The 16,024-nt window shown below is 44.0% G+C and overlaps 1 long non-coding RNA gene across 1 annotated transcript in view; it reads left to right on the forward strand.

Annotated features, from left to right (window-relative positions):
* The first annotated feature begins 1,094 nt into the window (after window positions 1-1,094).
* Window positions 1,095-16,024, forward strand: part of LOC137334358 (uncharacterized) — a 94,447-nt gene continuing 79,517 nt past the window's right edge. Inside the window, exon 1 of the long non-coding RNA XR_010966128.1 lies at window positions 1,095-1,274. This is a non-coding gene — a long non-coding RNA (uncharacterized lncRNA). The remainder of the gene's footprint in view (window positions 1,275-16,024) is intronic.

Consider the following 16,024-nt stretch of genomic DNA (forward strand, 5'->3'; position numbering starts at 1 on the left):
TCAGAAGGTGGTTTATTCCAAAACAAGACATGTGGTTGCTAAAGAAACCACATACTGTAAACAATAGACATTGCAGGAGCCATGTTCAAGGATTCCGTGGAACAAACTGTTTATGCAGCAGATAGTATAAATAATCCTTGGTAGTTTCTGAGAGTCATCACAGTGGGATGATTTACAAACAGGAGATAAGATCGATGGTGCGTACGTATAGAACAACGCAGCTGAATAGTATAAAGATAGGGTATGATCCCTCCCAAAATGTTAGAGATGTTAAGAGGGTACGGTTGGAAGTCCATCAGGTTGTATTGATTGCTTGTTATCTAATGTAATTTGTAGATAGTTGTATTATAACTATAATACTGTTGAATGTAATGTTGAAGACAGCTGTAGTGCAATTTTGTTGTAAGTCAATCTATTAAACTTGCTATTTTATAACTCAGGCTAGAATCAGTTATTGCTATACGGGAAAATCTGCTAACACATGCTCTCTGTGTGCATTCCTGGTCTACTGGGAGCGAGGAATTAATTTTTAAACTAAAATGAGCGAGGCTTCACAAGCCTGAGTAGGGAAGCTGTGTTTTAACATGGTTTGAGTACACTATCCATTTCAATGATCTCTTTTCACTGCAGAGATTACAAAACTGTCCACCCAGTATCAATCCCTTAAGCACTTCTCATTATACGAGTAAGAACAGAGAAGGCAGGGTACAAGTTCTGCAGCACCATTGTGCCAGAGGAAGTGCGGTGGGGGAGAGCTTGCACCCATCTGCTGGTAACCCCATTTTCCACGGACAGGATCATTTAAATAATAGGGGCTAGCACCAGCACCTGTAGCGGTGCAATGGGGGCATTTGCCCTGCGAGGCAGTGTAATCTTGGAGTGGCCCCTAAAGTGGTGTCCCATTCTACATCATAGATCAGCTACTGATTTTCTTTCCTTGGCTTCCTTTGAAGTGAGCCAGAGACTGAAGGAAATCTTATTGGGTGGTTGGGAGGGGGTGGAGCTCTCAGCAGACATAGGTAATACTGGGCCTATCAGGGATGCCTGTGGTAGAATTCTGAGGGTAGCCAGGAACACTTCCAGACATGCCCTGAAACTGTTGGTTCAACATAACTGGGGTGGGCAGAAGCAGCAGCCCCACTCTGAGTACAATTTGCTAGGTGGCCTAAAAGGTTCCAACTCCTCTTCCCCCATTGGAATTACCCTGCAATTGTGCAAAAATGATCATGTAATTTTTGGGCTGCAGTCTTTTCAGATGGCAGATTACAAGTTGGGTAAGTGATTTGTTAATTTTCAAATCCACTCAGAAATGAGCATGTTCATTGCTTCCAGGTCTTTTACTGGAAAATCAATGTTCAAGCACCAAATCTACAAGGTAAAATGTGCAGGGCTAAGGGGAAAGAGCAGGGGAGTGGGACTAATTGGATAGCTCTTTCAAAGAGCCGGCATAGACACCATGGGCCAAATGGCCTCATTTGCTGTAAGAGTCTATGATTCTATGTAATAGATGTAGAAATATGTGGGATTTGTCACAGGATACCATATCACTTGTCCTAATCACACCTACATAATGGTGTGAGTAGTACTGTCTGCTCATGTATGTAACAGAAGCAAATGAAAGGTTAATTATAGAATAGTTTGAAAGATGTACAGAATCATTTTTTCCAAGGAAAGAGAACTTAAGATACATTTATTGCTGAATGGGTGATAAGTGAACAGTAGAAATGTCTAATCATTTCCATTCAAGTAAAATTGAAAGCAATTTCTTGGCCTTACCTTTGTCATGTGATTTTTAAATTGAACTAAAAATGAAACTTTTTTTGAAGTACAGAAACATGGCAAATACTTGTGTGTGCAATACCTGGAGTGAATAGGAAGTTAAAGTGAAGATAAAGTTGGTGTGTTTTTTTTTTAAAGAAAGTTTCATTCTAGACCCACACATGATAATTAAAATTAGAGACCGCTGGAGGAGTGTTGCTCTTCTGTTCTATCTCCTGCTATGTAGACATGTGGATCTGGAAAACTCACACAAGATATAATAGCAAGGGTCGCACTAATTTAAAACTGTTTCTACCACCTTAAGGTAATCCCCCTTACAGCAAACATTGTACATCCTAGAGACTACACCAAATGGTTTACATAAAAATAAGTTGCTTGCAAAATGCACAATAAGGTAAATAAAGCTTTTAGTATATCTTAACATTGTTGATGCCACAGCTGTTTAGTTCTGATTGATTCCCCATTTAAAAAGGAATTTGCTGCTCTAGTCAGCCTTTAATTAAAATATCTCTGTAAATATAACATATAACTCTCCCAGAAAGAACTAATATTTATCTACAGTTCTCTTTATTGGCAATCCATTCCCAAAACTAGGGTTGAAAGGCACCTTTCAGTGATTGATTATTCCTATATTTAATTCGGAAATAAAGACACAACTCCTACCAGCTAATCACATAGAGAGAGGAAAATACAAGAAAGCAAAATGACTGACCTCCTTATGTAAGATATACCACGGTCGATTTTAACTGGGCAGCAGCCTGTTTCACACCCTGTCCGATCTTCCTTTCATTGATTGCAATGATGTGAATTACATCATTCTGTTACTTGCTCATAACATCATGATGAAAAAGGGCTTCTGGCTTTTCTTCCTCACCACCTAAAAATATTAGCATTTATGTTTTTGTGTTGATATTCCAGTATAATTTCTCCAAGTCTCTTTATGTCCCAAGTATACAACAGGTTCACATTGGCGAGGCACCATCCCTCTGACAGGTGCCTATGATTACATAATGTCATTATTTTACATGAAATGCAATAAACAACTACAATCAAATACACTGAGGTCTAAATTTAACATTGTTGCACCCATTTTATGGGCCTAAAACATGTGCAACGATAACCACTTTAGCAGGGCAGAGGCCTGCGGCCGGTCTACATGGCATTCGGGCTACTGCTAAATTAGTCGGGCCTGTTTTTAGTCAGACCTGGCGGCCGCCTGAAATGAGCGCAATATTGAAATGAGGCTCCTGCGCCTGCTTCAGACCCAGATTGTTAAATTTGTCTGCCCTAGTCGGAACCTGCAATTCTCAACCTCCACCTGGTATTTCCGGGTCTTCAACATCATAAAAGGGATTGCTGGAGGCCACTCAAAAAAAGGCCCCAAACTTCCAGGGATGTGGTAATTGTGGAGTCGGAAGGAGCAGGAGTGCTTCTGCTGGCTCCACGAAACAACTTTGCACTGATACCGGTCTGCCCTCATCCCCTCCGTATTGCCCCCCTTCTCCCATACTCACCTGTGGGCCTTGGCGCAGGGCAAAATTGGCAGCCTGCCTGAATTATGATGAGGCCCAAGGATGAATTTATTTTGGCTGCACCCTGCCAGAATCGCGCCCTATTTGTGGCACGAACAAATTTAGTTCCTACCGTGTGTTGTCTGACCCACACGATGGAGAAAAAGGTGCAGTGATTCTAACCCAATTACGTCAGAGATTGTAACTTGCACCACCTGATCAGCAAATGATAGGATACGGTCCATGTACCCTTTCCTCCAGTCAATCCCACTAAATGGGATTTGTCAGTAAATAGAGCAGAATTCAGTAGCATATCCAAACATTCACCTGGTTATGCAGAGATATCCTTTAAAAAGCATTATTCACAGAACACAATAATAATTGCAACAGTCCCTTAGGATCCAAAACATATTTGAATTCCATACTCTGCACATTACAAAATCACCCAGTTCGTAAAAACCTCAAGAAAATAAATCAAATTCCAAAGAGAAACTCCCAGTCCACTGCATCTCATCTTCTCGGTCTAGGTAAATTACTTCTAGTGATTGCTCTTTCTGTTTTTCAGCCCCTGTTATCCAACTTGGTGAAACACCTGGCTGCACTTTTCTTATTATTCACTGCCTTCCAGAGTGAATAGACTCTCTGACATTTCTCCAGAACCAACTGCTCCAACATCAACTAAATCCTTTTTTGATTTTTCACACTGAGACAAACCTGCACTGAGCCTCTTCACTTCCTTGCTATTCTATTCCTAGTTCCAGCCCTGTATCCCTGCCTCTCCCCCGAATGCTTTCTTTTTCTGATTCCAGCCTTCTGTCCATCCCTGCTTTCTTAACTTCAACACTGGCGGCAGAATCTTCAGTCAACTCAGCCCTACTCCCTAAACCTCTCTGCCTCTCCGACTCTCTTACTTTAAAAACTCATCTCTTCAATTTATTTTTAGGGGTTTACTGTAATATTCCCAAAAGATTAATGAAAGCAATCAATCTGTATTATAGGGTGCTTGTACTTCAGTTGTTTTCTCCTGTTTTTTACATGTTTACTCTCCAGTGATCATTCGAGTGTTGAATTTGATCAAATGATGCAATTATTTGTACATGGTGATTGAAATGAATTCAGTTTGAAAGTAGCATCAAACTGAAACAATCAGCCTGCATTTCTTTTCATTTCCTTTTTTTATTTCTTTATTTCCTCATCTCTTCAACCAAGCTTTTGGTCAGCCCTCCTAATCTCTCCCTTCCTGGCTTTGTGTTTTTGTTCCTTATGCTTATCTGTGAAGCTCCTTGGGAAGTTTCTTTCCTGAGATCATAAAAGGAAAGGAGAAATAACACAGAACTGCACTAGTACCATGGTATCCTTTGCTCCACTTTGGACAGTACACGTAGTTGCCAGTGTGAATGCAATAAAAACTTCCATTTATCTAAGAGTCAATCTATTTGGTCAGTTATCGCCTTACCGTACACGAATAAAAAGGGAAATAAAGAAATGCAGGATGATAGCTTCAGTTTGATGCAGTGGCCCAGGAGGTGAATGCCAGCAGCATGGCACCGCGCACGTGAGAGCAATGCCGAAACAAGTTCAATGATTTGACGCGAATGGTCAAGGTGAGTGAATGCAAGTGTCAAGTGGCACATCCTACCAACTGCACCAATACTCCATGCACGACATCCTCCCTCACCCACCCACCCACCAACAAACACTGCCCATCCGTACGCAACACTGCACTTCGCATGCTGCATCTCACCCTCACATAGCACCACACTTGCAGGCCACACAACCACCACTCACAGGTCACATACACTGGCACCTATTCGACCATGACAGGCACATCACCCAGACATCTTGCAGGATACTCACTGACACACTTCCCTCTGTCTTGCAGGAGAAGGTGGCGCATAACAGCTGGTAGCTGGAGAGACCTGAGGGAGGACAGGCACGCCTACACGTCCTCACCCCCCCGGAGGAGACAGTGTTACACATCAATGGGTGGGCTGTCGCTGCGGATGTGGCCACCAGCAGCGCTGGAGGTCCCAACGAAGGGGACTCTGCATACCTAATCCTCCTTCTTGTTGCTCACGTCTCCCTCCTCCCACGATCTTTTCTAACTCACGTGCTGTAGATGCTGTCAGCACACATTCTTGCTCCTCTCCCGCTCCACAATTCAACCTGTTTCCCTTTGTCATTGCAGATACCCAAGAACTGGAGCCCGCACCGTCTGAGGAGGAGGACACTGACACTGAAGCTGCACCATCACTCGATCTGTCTCTCGCATTCACCAGCTCAGATACACTGCACATCCTTTAGAAGCTAGTTTAGAGGAGGGATCTACATGTGGTGAGATACCGGGCAGAAGTGCGCAGGAGACGGGGTGGGGGGAACGGATACCGCAGGTGCCAGCTCGCCGGAGGGCGAGGTCGTACACTGGTTCTACTGCCAGTCAGTCAGATGATGACTTCGATGGCCCAGGCTACAGAAGATGGCTGATGGGCATACACCACCAAATACTTGGGGCTCTGCAAAGCCTGCCAGAAAGCCTGCGCAAAATGTCAAAAGGCATGGAGGAGTCCACCTCGAACTTGGCTCAGGGCTTTGTGCAGAGCTTGGAGCCCATCCTTACCCACATGGAACAGGTGGTTAGTTCCATCAGCACACCAGTGGAATCCACCATGATGCAGCATCAGATGACCAATGTCACGGCTTCCGTTGCAGCACAAATCAATGTCATCAAAACTGCAAACTTCAGTTGAAGCTCAGACTGCTGCACTGGAAGCTCAGGCTGCTGCTCTTGTGGCTCTGGGGACCACAGTGGAACGGGGCTTCCAGGGCGTCACAGCACTCCAGTAATCCGTTCTCCAGCTGATCACAGGGATTGCTGTGGCGCCACCCCGTACGGGTGGCAGTGGCGCCTTGGCAGTCGAACCTACTGACCTCTCTCAGGATGACAGCATTCCTGCTCCCACCCCTGCCACTCCGCCAGTGCCCTTGTTGTTGCCTGTCAGCCAGCCAGGCCAGAATGCTGCAGCCCCTGCCAAGATGGTGCAGTCTGAAGCCAGAGCTGCTTGACATCGTCCTCCAAGGCCATCTGCATGCTCCTTCATTGAAGGTCAACAGCTTTCCACCAGCTATGCTCCAGCCACTGGGGAAGCACCTCGTAGGAGCATTAGGATAGGTAAAGGCACACGAACAACAGGCACTAAGGGAATGCACAAGGGTGAATAATCTCATTTTGTTTGCATAATTTTATGTGTTAATTTATAAATGTGAATTTGAATTTGCATTTGGGTGGTGGTTTTTATTTGTGCGATTAGCTGAGGAAGCAATGTGTAATCATATAGAGGCCGATTTGATGGTCATGTGGGAGAGGACGGGTGGGAGTGTAGGACTGTTGGTGACCTGGGAGATGTCATTCACGTTATCGGTATCGCTCACGGATCAGGTGAGCATGCAGAGCCCTGGCAGACAGGACCAGCGTTCCCTGTTGCCCCCTTGCGTCTTCCTCCCCTTCCCCCTTTGTCTCCTTCCCTTCATCCTCAGCCTTTTTTTTTTATTCGTTCACGGGATGTGGGCGTCGCTGGCGAGGCCAGCATTTATTGCCCATCCCTAATTGCCCTCGAGAAGGTGGCGGTGAGCCACCTTCTTGAACCACTGCAGTCCGTGTGGTGACGGTTCTCCCACAGTGCTGTTAGGAAGGGAGTTCCAGGATTTTGACCCAGCGACAATGAAGGAACGGCGATATATTTCCAAGTCGGGATGGTGTGTGACTTGGAGGGGAACGTGCAGGTGGTGTTGTTCCCATGTACCTGCTGCTCTTGTCCTTCTAGGTGGTAGAGGTCACGGGTTTGGGAGGTGCTGTCGAAGAAGCCTTGGCGAGTTGCTGCAGTGCATCCTGTGGATGGTACACACTGCAGCCACAGTGCGCCGGTGGTGAAGGGAGTGAATGTTTAGGGTGGTGGATGGGGTGCCAATCAAGCGGGCTGCTTTATCTTGGATGGTGTCGAGCTTGTTGAGTGTTGTTGGAGCTGCACTCATCCAGGCAAGTGGAGAGTATTCCATCACACTCCTGACTTGTGCCTTGTTGATGGTGGAAAGGCCTTGTGGAGTCAGGAGGTGAGTCACTCGCCGCAGAATACCCAGCCTCTGACCTGCTCTCGTAGCCACAGTATTTATATGGCTGGTCCAGTTAAGTTTCTGGTCAATGGTGACCCCCAGGATGTTGATGGTGGGGGATTCGGCGATGGTAATGCCTCTTTCTCCTCCTCCTCAACCTCTTCTTCTGGCTCAGTGTCTTGCCGGATAATCGGTGGCAAGGGCTGTTCCCTCATGATGGCGAGGTTGTGCAGCATGCAGCATACCACAACAAACCTTGACACCTGCTCAGCTGAGCACTGCAGGGCTCCAACAGAACAGTCCAGGCAGCAGAAGCATTGCTTTAGGACGCCTATGGTATGCTTAAAGACGTTGCGTGTGGCAGCATGGCTCTCGCTGTAGGCCTGCTCTGCACATGTGCGGAGATCTCCTGACTGGGGTCATGAGCCACCTCATGAGGGGATAGCCTTTGTCATCCAGTAGCCAGCCTTTCACTTGCCGAGCCAGTTCAAAGATAGCTGGCACATTGGACTGCTGCACAGTGAAGGCGCCATGACTGCTCCCAGGGTAGCGGGCATTGACCTCCATGATGCGCTGCGTGTGGTCGCACACCAGCTGCGAATTCAGGGAGTGGAATCCCTTTCTGTTCATAAAGTTGGCCGAGTTGACATGTGGAGCATGCATAGCAATATGCGTGCAGTCAATGGCACCCTGCACAATGGGGAAGCCTGCAATGTGAGCAAATCCTCGTGCTCGCTTGTTCTGCTTCTCTCTATCAAGAGGGAACGTGATGAACCTGTTGTGTATCTCGTATATCTCCATGACCTCCCTTATGCAGCAGTGCACTGCACTGCACACTGTGAGATGTTGCACAGCTTGCCAGCAGAGGCCTGAAAGGATCCAGAGCTGTAGAAGTTCTGCGCCACGGTTCCCTTCACAGCCACAGGAAATGCTGTCCTTGCCCTGCTCTGAGGCTGTAGTTGTGGCTGCAGCAGGTGACAGATCTCCGTCACAATCTCTTTGGTGAACCTCAGCAGTCGGATGCACTGATCCTTGCTCATCTGGAGGTAAGAGTAGTGTTCCTTGTAAGACCTCATGGGATATGGCCTCCTGCTCAGTGTCCTGCACCTCCTCCTCCTCCTCCCTCTCCAGAGACCTGCTCTCTGTGGCCTATCTGCATGCTCCCAATCGTGTTCTATGCCCAGCGGGAGCCCTAGCGGACCACCCATGGTTGCCAGGAATCTTGTTCAAATACTGTTGTAAATTACACCAACCATAAGGCAGGACCTGCCAAACCACTCTCAAATATACTGTAGCAACTCTCTGTAAGTATAGGAAGCTTCAACAAACACATCCTATTCTACCAGCCAGCCAGAAGCAATAATCCATCAACTAACCTGCAACACCTGTATGATCCCTTTAAATAGCACTCGTGGGGGGTCCTCCAGGTACTCTAAGACATGTTCAGGTGTTCATGGTTAAGACAATACGTTGAGTGGAGAGTTAAGTGCCAAAATGGTGTCTATCACTTCAAATCAGCATTGCACACCGATCTCACGCGTAGTCTCCACATTTTACATGCTGCCGGCGTTTGTTATCTGCACGTGCACGAAACCCTTTACCAAGACGGCGTCCGGCGCACGTAAAGTTGGAAGCATGCGTGCGCATTCCGGACGCCATTTTGGAACTTCGGGAGGCCACGTCGCGCCGAAACAACAGGTGCTACACGGCCCAATCTCCAGCCCATAATGCTGATGTGGGAGCAAATCAAAAAGTGTGACATCGAAAGTTGACACAAGAAATGCAGATTCATATCATTTTAATAAAATTATAGGTGCTTGGAACGGCGCATATAAACTACAAAGCTTGACAGCTCATCTTAAAAGCCATCGGACCAGAATTTTCTCGGAGCTGCTTTTGTTCCACTGCTGTACCTTCGCAGGAAGTGTGGCGGAAACCCCGCTGCACATATATAGATGGGATTTCCAACCACGTTTCTGGTGATATTACGGCGGCGGAGCAGGAGCACCTCAGAGGACATTAACTTGTTGACCGAAGCTCCCACAAGTAGACTAAAATCGGGTCAGCGATTTTGTCATTAAAGCACAGTACTGCACGCATTTTGACTGAGCTTTTAAAAATGTATACACCCTGACGGTGTTCAATTTCCATCACAAGGAACAATCTACAAAAAATAGTTTGTTTTTTTGTGGGACTCAGTACAGTACAGTAATTTGAAAATTTCCAAAAGAGATGCGGCTACAGTAAAGGTAGCTGCCCAGAAGGTTTGGTGAAAATTTATTACATCAGCACGTCCAGGGCAACTAGAGTTATGCAGACAGAGTAATGACTGAAAGTACTTTCATGTATTACTATGTATTGATTTGTCTTGTAACTAAAAAGCTACAGCAGAGTTTCATAGAATCATAGAATCATAGAAGTTTACAACATGGAAACAGGCCCTTCAGCCCAACATGTCCATGTCGCCCAGTTTATACCACTAAGCTAGTCCCAATTGCCTGCACTTGGCCCATATCCCTCTATACCCATCTTACCCATGTAACTGTCCAAATGCTTTTTAAAAGACAAAATTGTACCCGCCTCTACTACTGCCTCTGGCAGCTCGTTTCAGACACTCACCACCCTTTAAGTGAAAAAAATTGCCCCTCTGGACCCTTTTGTATCTCTCCCCTCTCACCTTAAATCTATGCCCCCTCGTTATAGACTCCCCTACCTTTGGGAAAAGATTTTGACTATCTACCTTATCTATGCCCCTCATTATTTTATAGACTTCTATAAGATCACCCCTAAACCTCCTACTCTCCAGGGAAAAAAGTCTCAGCCTATCCAACCTCTCCCTATAAGTCAAACCATCAAGTCCCGGTAGCATCCTAGTAAATCTTTTCTGCACTCTTTCTAGTTTAATAATATCCTTTCTATAATAGGGTGACCAGAACTGTACACAGTATTCCAAGTGTGGCCTAACTAATGTCTTGTACAACTTCAACAAGACATCCCAACTCCTGTATTCAATGTTCTGACCAATGAAACCAAGCATGCTGAATGCCTTCTTCACCACCCTATCCACCTGTGACTCCACTTTCAAGGAGCTATGAACCTGTACTCCTAGATCTCTTTCTTCTATAACTCTCCCCAACGTCCTACCATTAACGGAGTAGGTCCTGGCCCGATTTGATCTACCAAAATGCATCACCTCACATTTATCTAAATTAAACTCCATCGGCCCACTGGCCCAATTTATCAAGATCCCGTTGCAATCCTAGATAACCTTCTTCACTGTCCACAATGCCACCAATCTTGGTGTCATCTGCAAACTTACTAACCATGCCTCCTAAATTCTCATCCAAATCATTAATATAAATAACAAATAACAGTGGACCCAGCACCGATCCCCGAGGCACACCGCTGGTCACAGGCCTCCAGTTTGAAAAACAACCCTCTGCAACCACCCTCTGTCTTCTGCCGTCAATCCAATTTTGTATCCAATTGGCTACCTCACCTTGGATCCCGTGAGATTTAACCTTATGTAACAACCTACCATGCGGTACCTTGTCAAAGGCTTTGCTAAAGTCCATGTAGACCACGTCTACTGCACAGTCCTCATCTATCTTCTTGGTTACCCCTTCAAAAAACTCAATCAAATTTGTGAGACATGATTTTCCTCTCACAAAACCATGCTGACTGTTCCTAATCAGTCCCTGCCTCTCCAAATGCCCGTAGATCCTGTCTCTCAGAATACCCTCTAACAACTTACCCACTACAGTCTGTAGTTCCCAGGCTTTTCCCTGCCGCCCTTCTTAAACAAAGGCACAACATTTGCTACCCTCCAATCTTCAGGCACCTCACCTGTAGCTGTCGATGATTGAAATATCTCTGCTAGGGGACCCGCAATTTCCTCCCTAACCTCCCATAACGTCCTGGGATACATTTCATCAGGTCCCGTAGATTTATCTACCTTGATGCACGTTAAGACTTCCAGCACCTCCCTCTCTGTAATATGTACACTCCTCAAGACATCACTATTTATTTCCCCAAGTTCCCTAACATCCATGCCTTTCTCAACCGTAAATACCGATGCGAAATAGTCATTTAGGATCTCACCCATCTCTAGTGGTTCCGCACATAGATGACCTTGTTGATCCTTAAGTGGCCCTACTCTCTCCCTATTTTCCTCCAAGTACAGAATTTTGAGGTTTTTCAATAAAATGTACATTGGAATGCTTATGAAACACTATATAAATGCAAGTTGTTATGTTTCTGGATGGATTCGATAATCCATTGTACCTAATGCTGAAACAATTTACCTAATCATGTTTTTTGTTCTTCTGGAATTTTGTTTGATACAGTGTTTACGTAAGGTTTATCATTACTTTTTAACTTTAACATATCTAAAGTTTCAAATATTCTTATTTCAAACATGGATTAGAAAATAGTACCAAATAAAATCAGACAAATAGCAGAATTGTTAACCATTTCTGGTTTATGTTAGCAATCATTCACCAAACTACCATTTGTCTTATAATATTTCAGGAACTGAAGGAGTATGCTTATTAAATATGCATTCAGTTAGAAGTACATTCTATACATACTTCTAACCATATAATCATCATTTTGCAATTGATATTTGAAAGTGAATGGGTGTTTTTTAAAAGTTCTCTGGGGTAATTCCATATTGAGAAAAAGATAACTCAACTCAACCATGAGATAGAATTTGCATCTTCTCTGTAGCTCTGCAATTTACTATCACTGCCAATTTAACCAACGGTTTCTCTATCCACTATATTTAACACTAATCCGTCAAGTATATTGGTCCCAGTGCAACTTAATATATGTACTTTTAAAGAGCATTGGATATCAATAATCATTTAGCAACCGATGAATCTTTAATCTCAGATGTAAATGATATCCATTATATTTCAGTTCTTAATTAGAAATTGATTTTTAGATGAGTTTGACTCAGCCAGCATCACTGACAGTCAGTTTATAATTATTATAGTACATTTTATGTAACATTCCCCTGAACCTAACAGAGGCTATAAAAATTATATTTTTTTAAATGTCAATACAAGTTTAAAAAACGTTAGGCTTTGTGAAGCAAAGAAGTAAGTGGACTTAATGAAAATGGAGACATATTTGATGGATTATTTTATATAAGTCCAACCAATTTTTCTTAAATGACATGTGAGAATTGAGGTTGGAAGTGCTTCATCAGACCTGAAAATTGTAGCATACAAACCAAGCCTATTGCCATTATACCCGATGACAATGTTTCAGTAGACTAAAATATGCAGTAAGTGTTGGCTATCTCTGTAAATCCCTGGATAATATGCCACAATATGTTTACATTATGCATTCCCTTGAAGATAATCCTTACTTCTGCTAAAAGTTACATCCAATAGGTTAACCTGTCTTTCTCCTTCAAATGCTAATTGATCTGCTGTGCATTTTAGCATTTTCTGGTTTTTTTACTTCATAGTTTCAGAATTTCTGTTTTTACTTTTTGCATCTCATTGACATACAGTAATCTGGTCCTTTGAAGGAATCCTCACATACTGAATTAGGACACTTGACGTGCACAGAGCTTAACTTTGAGTGATCATATTGGGTTCAACCACAGACGCAAATGAGTTAAGTCAACAAGACAGACAGGACATTGTGTTGGCCTCTCACAGTGGAACAAAGGAAGATTAGTAGGATCTGACAGCATTATTGATATGTTTTTAGGAACTACAGTATTGAAGATTGTGAATCTGTGAAATTGAAGCAAAGGCATATTGAAATAACTTTAAATTCTAGTACTTCAAAATTAAAGCTGAATTTCCTATGGTTGGTACTTTCACTGCCTGTGTGGGCAGAAGAAAGTAATTAAAGGCACATACAAAGTTATCTGGGAGCATAAAAGTTTCCATATTATGAAACTCAGTAATAGAGGTAGCAAAATTTTATTTTAATTATTGCTTTCTCCTTGTGAATATGACTGCAATCACATCCTTTATGACAGGATTTCAGAAGGTAGACTGTCCTGATCCAATGCAGAGCTGGTGGGACCAGATTGCAATGAGCAAAGTGTCATAGAGTCATAGAGTCATAGAGTTATACAGCACAGATAGAGGCCCTTCGGCCCATCGTGTCCGCGCCGGCCATCAAGCCCTGTCTACTCTAATCCCATATTCCAGCATTTGGTCCGTAGCCTTGTATGCTATGGCATACAAGTGCTTGCAGATGGTGACAAAGTTTGACCTCACACTATCTCTAAGGTCAGGCAATTTAGATCATTTATGTGAGTTTCCGCCTAGTTTGCATGTGTAGGAAAGAAGTCACAGGGAAGGGGATATGAGAAATGCCTTTAAAGCGCAACCAATCGACTTCCCTAAACGTGATTAATGGATCTGCAGTTAGTAATTTTCTATCCTAAATCTTCCCTTTAATAACAGGGTATGGTTTGTGTCTTCCAGAATCTATTCTAGTGGCCCTTCTAGTTTCTTCCCTAGTGGGAGAAATAAGTAAGGTGGCTGTCTGCTGAGTGTCCGTGGAACATTCTTAGGATTGAGGTAACCTTGTAGCTCCTTGTATTAAGTCATAAGATGGCCCTGCTATTGGTTCTGCCATGTCACTTTCTGGCATATCTACTGTCACTTGAAATGGGGGAATTAGATGGGTGGGATGTGGCAGCCTCATGGGTCTATTCCACCATGGCCTTAGTGCTGAGTACTCCCTCAGTGATTTATGTAGGTGCAGACGTCTGGGCCAGAATGAGGGAGTGAAGCCCTGTGTAATGGCTCTCTCCATCCAATCTGCCACCGTGTTAAAGCCAGACAAGAAAATCTGCTGCAGGTTGAGGTCCAAGGCTTCTAGTCTGAACTGGGGGCCGTAGATTCCCATGGAATTACGCCAAGCTTAATGGTGGCCTGCAGTACCAATAAACCTTCCTGCATGGTGACACATATGTGGCTTGTGGACTCCTCCATAGTTATTTCCAAGCTGTGCAGTCTCAAATGACTCCACAAGATGACTATGCTTAGATAGCAACCTTCTTTTATAAGCAGGTCCTGTAGCTGTGGAAAGATGCAAGTCCACCCTCTGGTCAGCAGTTTCCTGCTCCTCCATTGCAACCTATTTATTCGTGCTCAATGTGTTACCTGGGTACACTATCATCAAGCTCACTGTCTAAATCCTGGGATGAATGTATCTGTACTTGTGCTTCTGACAGGTTGAATGAGTGATGCCAGATCTTATAGGGTGCTGCTTTCTTACAAGGGACTGTGAGTTTTGCTGGGTTTTTTGTTTGCCAGGAGTGGGGAGGTACCTATAGGAACAGAATATGTTAGAATGCTGGCTCATTGACATCCATTCTCCTCATGCCGTTGTGAAGTACCTTGGGATGTTTTCAATGTTAAAGGCGCTATATAAATGCAATTTGTTGTTGTTGTTCAAATATTTCCTACATGACAATACACTATGTGCTAGAGAATGCTAGAGTATATGCCTGGGCAACAATGTGCTTGCATGAGTAGGCAAAGAAGAGAGAACACAAGAATGACAGTACCAGCCCTCAGCTTCGGGGATACTTCCGCCTTCATTTTGTTGACTCCCTCCATGTACTCAATCCCAAGGATTTCCAAGCTGGCCTCCTCAAAGTCATTCAAGCCCTAGATGTTAAGTTGCCCTCCTCCAATACTGGTCTGCTCCTTTCTATTACCTGTTGCTTTCTCCTGCATGTAGAACATTGTTGAGATGTTAAAATTGTCAGGAACACATACAGGGTTACCCAAGTATCTATGCTGCAGCCCATGATATGTGTGAGTACAGGAACATGCATCATGCAGCCAGGTTTTGTCAGATGGATTTTTTGTGTGAAGTCTTTTTAAAATGTCTGTGTGCCAACAATTTTTGTGACAAACCAGTACCATGTTAAGTTTTGACCATGTATGGTAAGCATTCACAAGGCTAAAAAGTAGTGTAGGTCATTTTGCAGGTATAACTGGTGGAAGGAAATGTTTTGTGACATGCACAGTTTGCCTATCTACTTGATATCAGGTACTGGAAAATCACCTTACCGTGACTAACTTCTTCAGGTTCATAAAGTTCCCCTCAATTTGGTGCCAGTGTCTCTGGATGGTACGCACTGCATTGACTCATTGCATCACTTCCTGCCAAGCACTATTGACCACTCTACTGTCCAGCTGGGTGAACTGCAGTGCCAAACAGGGCAAAAATATTTTATCCCCCTCTTCTTGGAACAGAAGTTCTACTGCAGTATCAGAAAAGCTCAGCCTTGCTAGTGTTCCATTATAAGTCTGTAGACTGCAAGCAAGCAATGGAATCTTCTTCCCAAGATTTGGCCAGAATAATTGGTCTGCTTTTCAAATAGCAGCACCTTTAAATGGCTCCAAGTGCACCAGATATCCCAATTCTGAATCTGCAAGTTTCCAGTAACTGGTGAATTATATGCCAGGAGCTGTCCTGAATATGTAATTAGGTCCAACCCCAGAAGATTTGGTGGGGTCAAATGCGCATCATTTGGGCATGTGCAGAGTCCGTACCAGAAAGATCTGACACCATCTGTGATCATTACAGAAAACCTATTCCAATATTCCTCGTTTCAGCAGTAAGATGCCAGAATATTG

This window comes from Heptranchias perlo, chromosome 2 (genome assembly GCF_035084215.1).
Source record: "Heptranchias perlo isolate sHepPer1 chromosome 2, sHepPer1.hap1, whole genome shotgun sequence".
NCBI lineage: Eukaryota > Metazoa > Chordata > Chondrichthyes > Hexanchiformes > Hexanchidae > Heptranchias > Heptranchias perlo.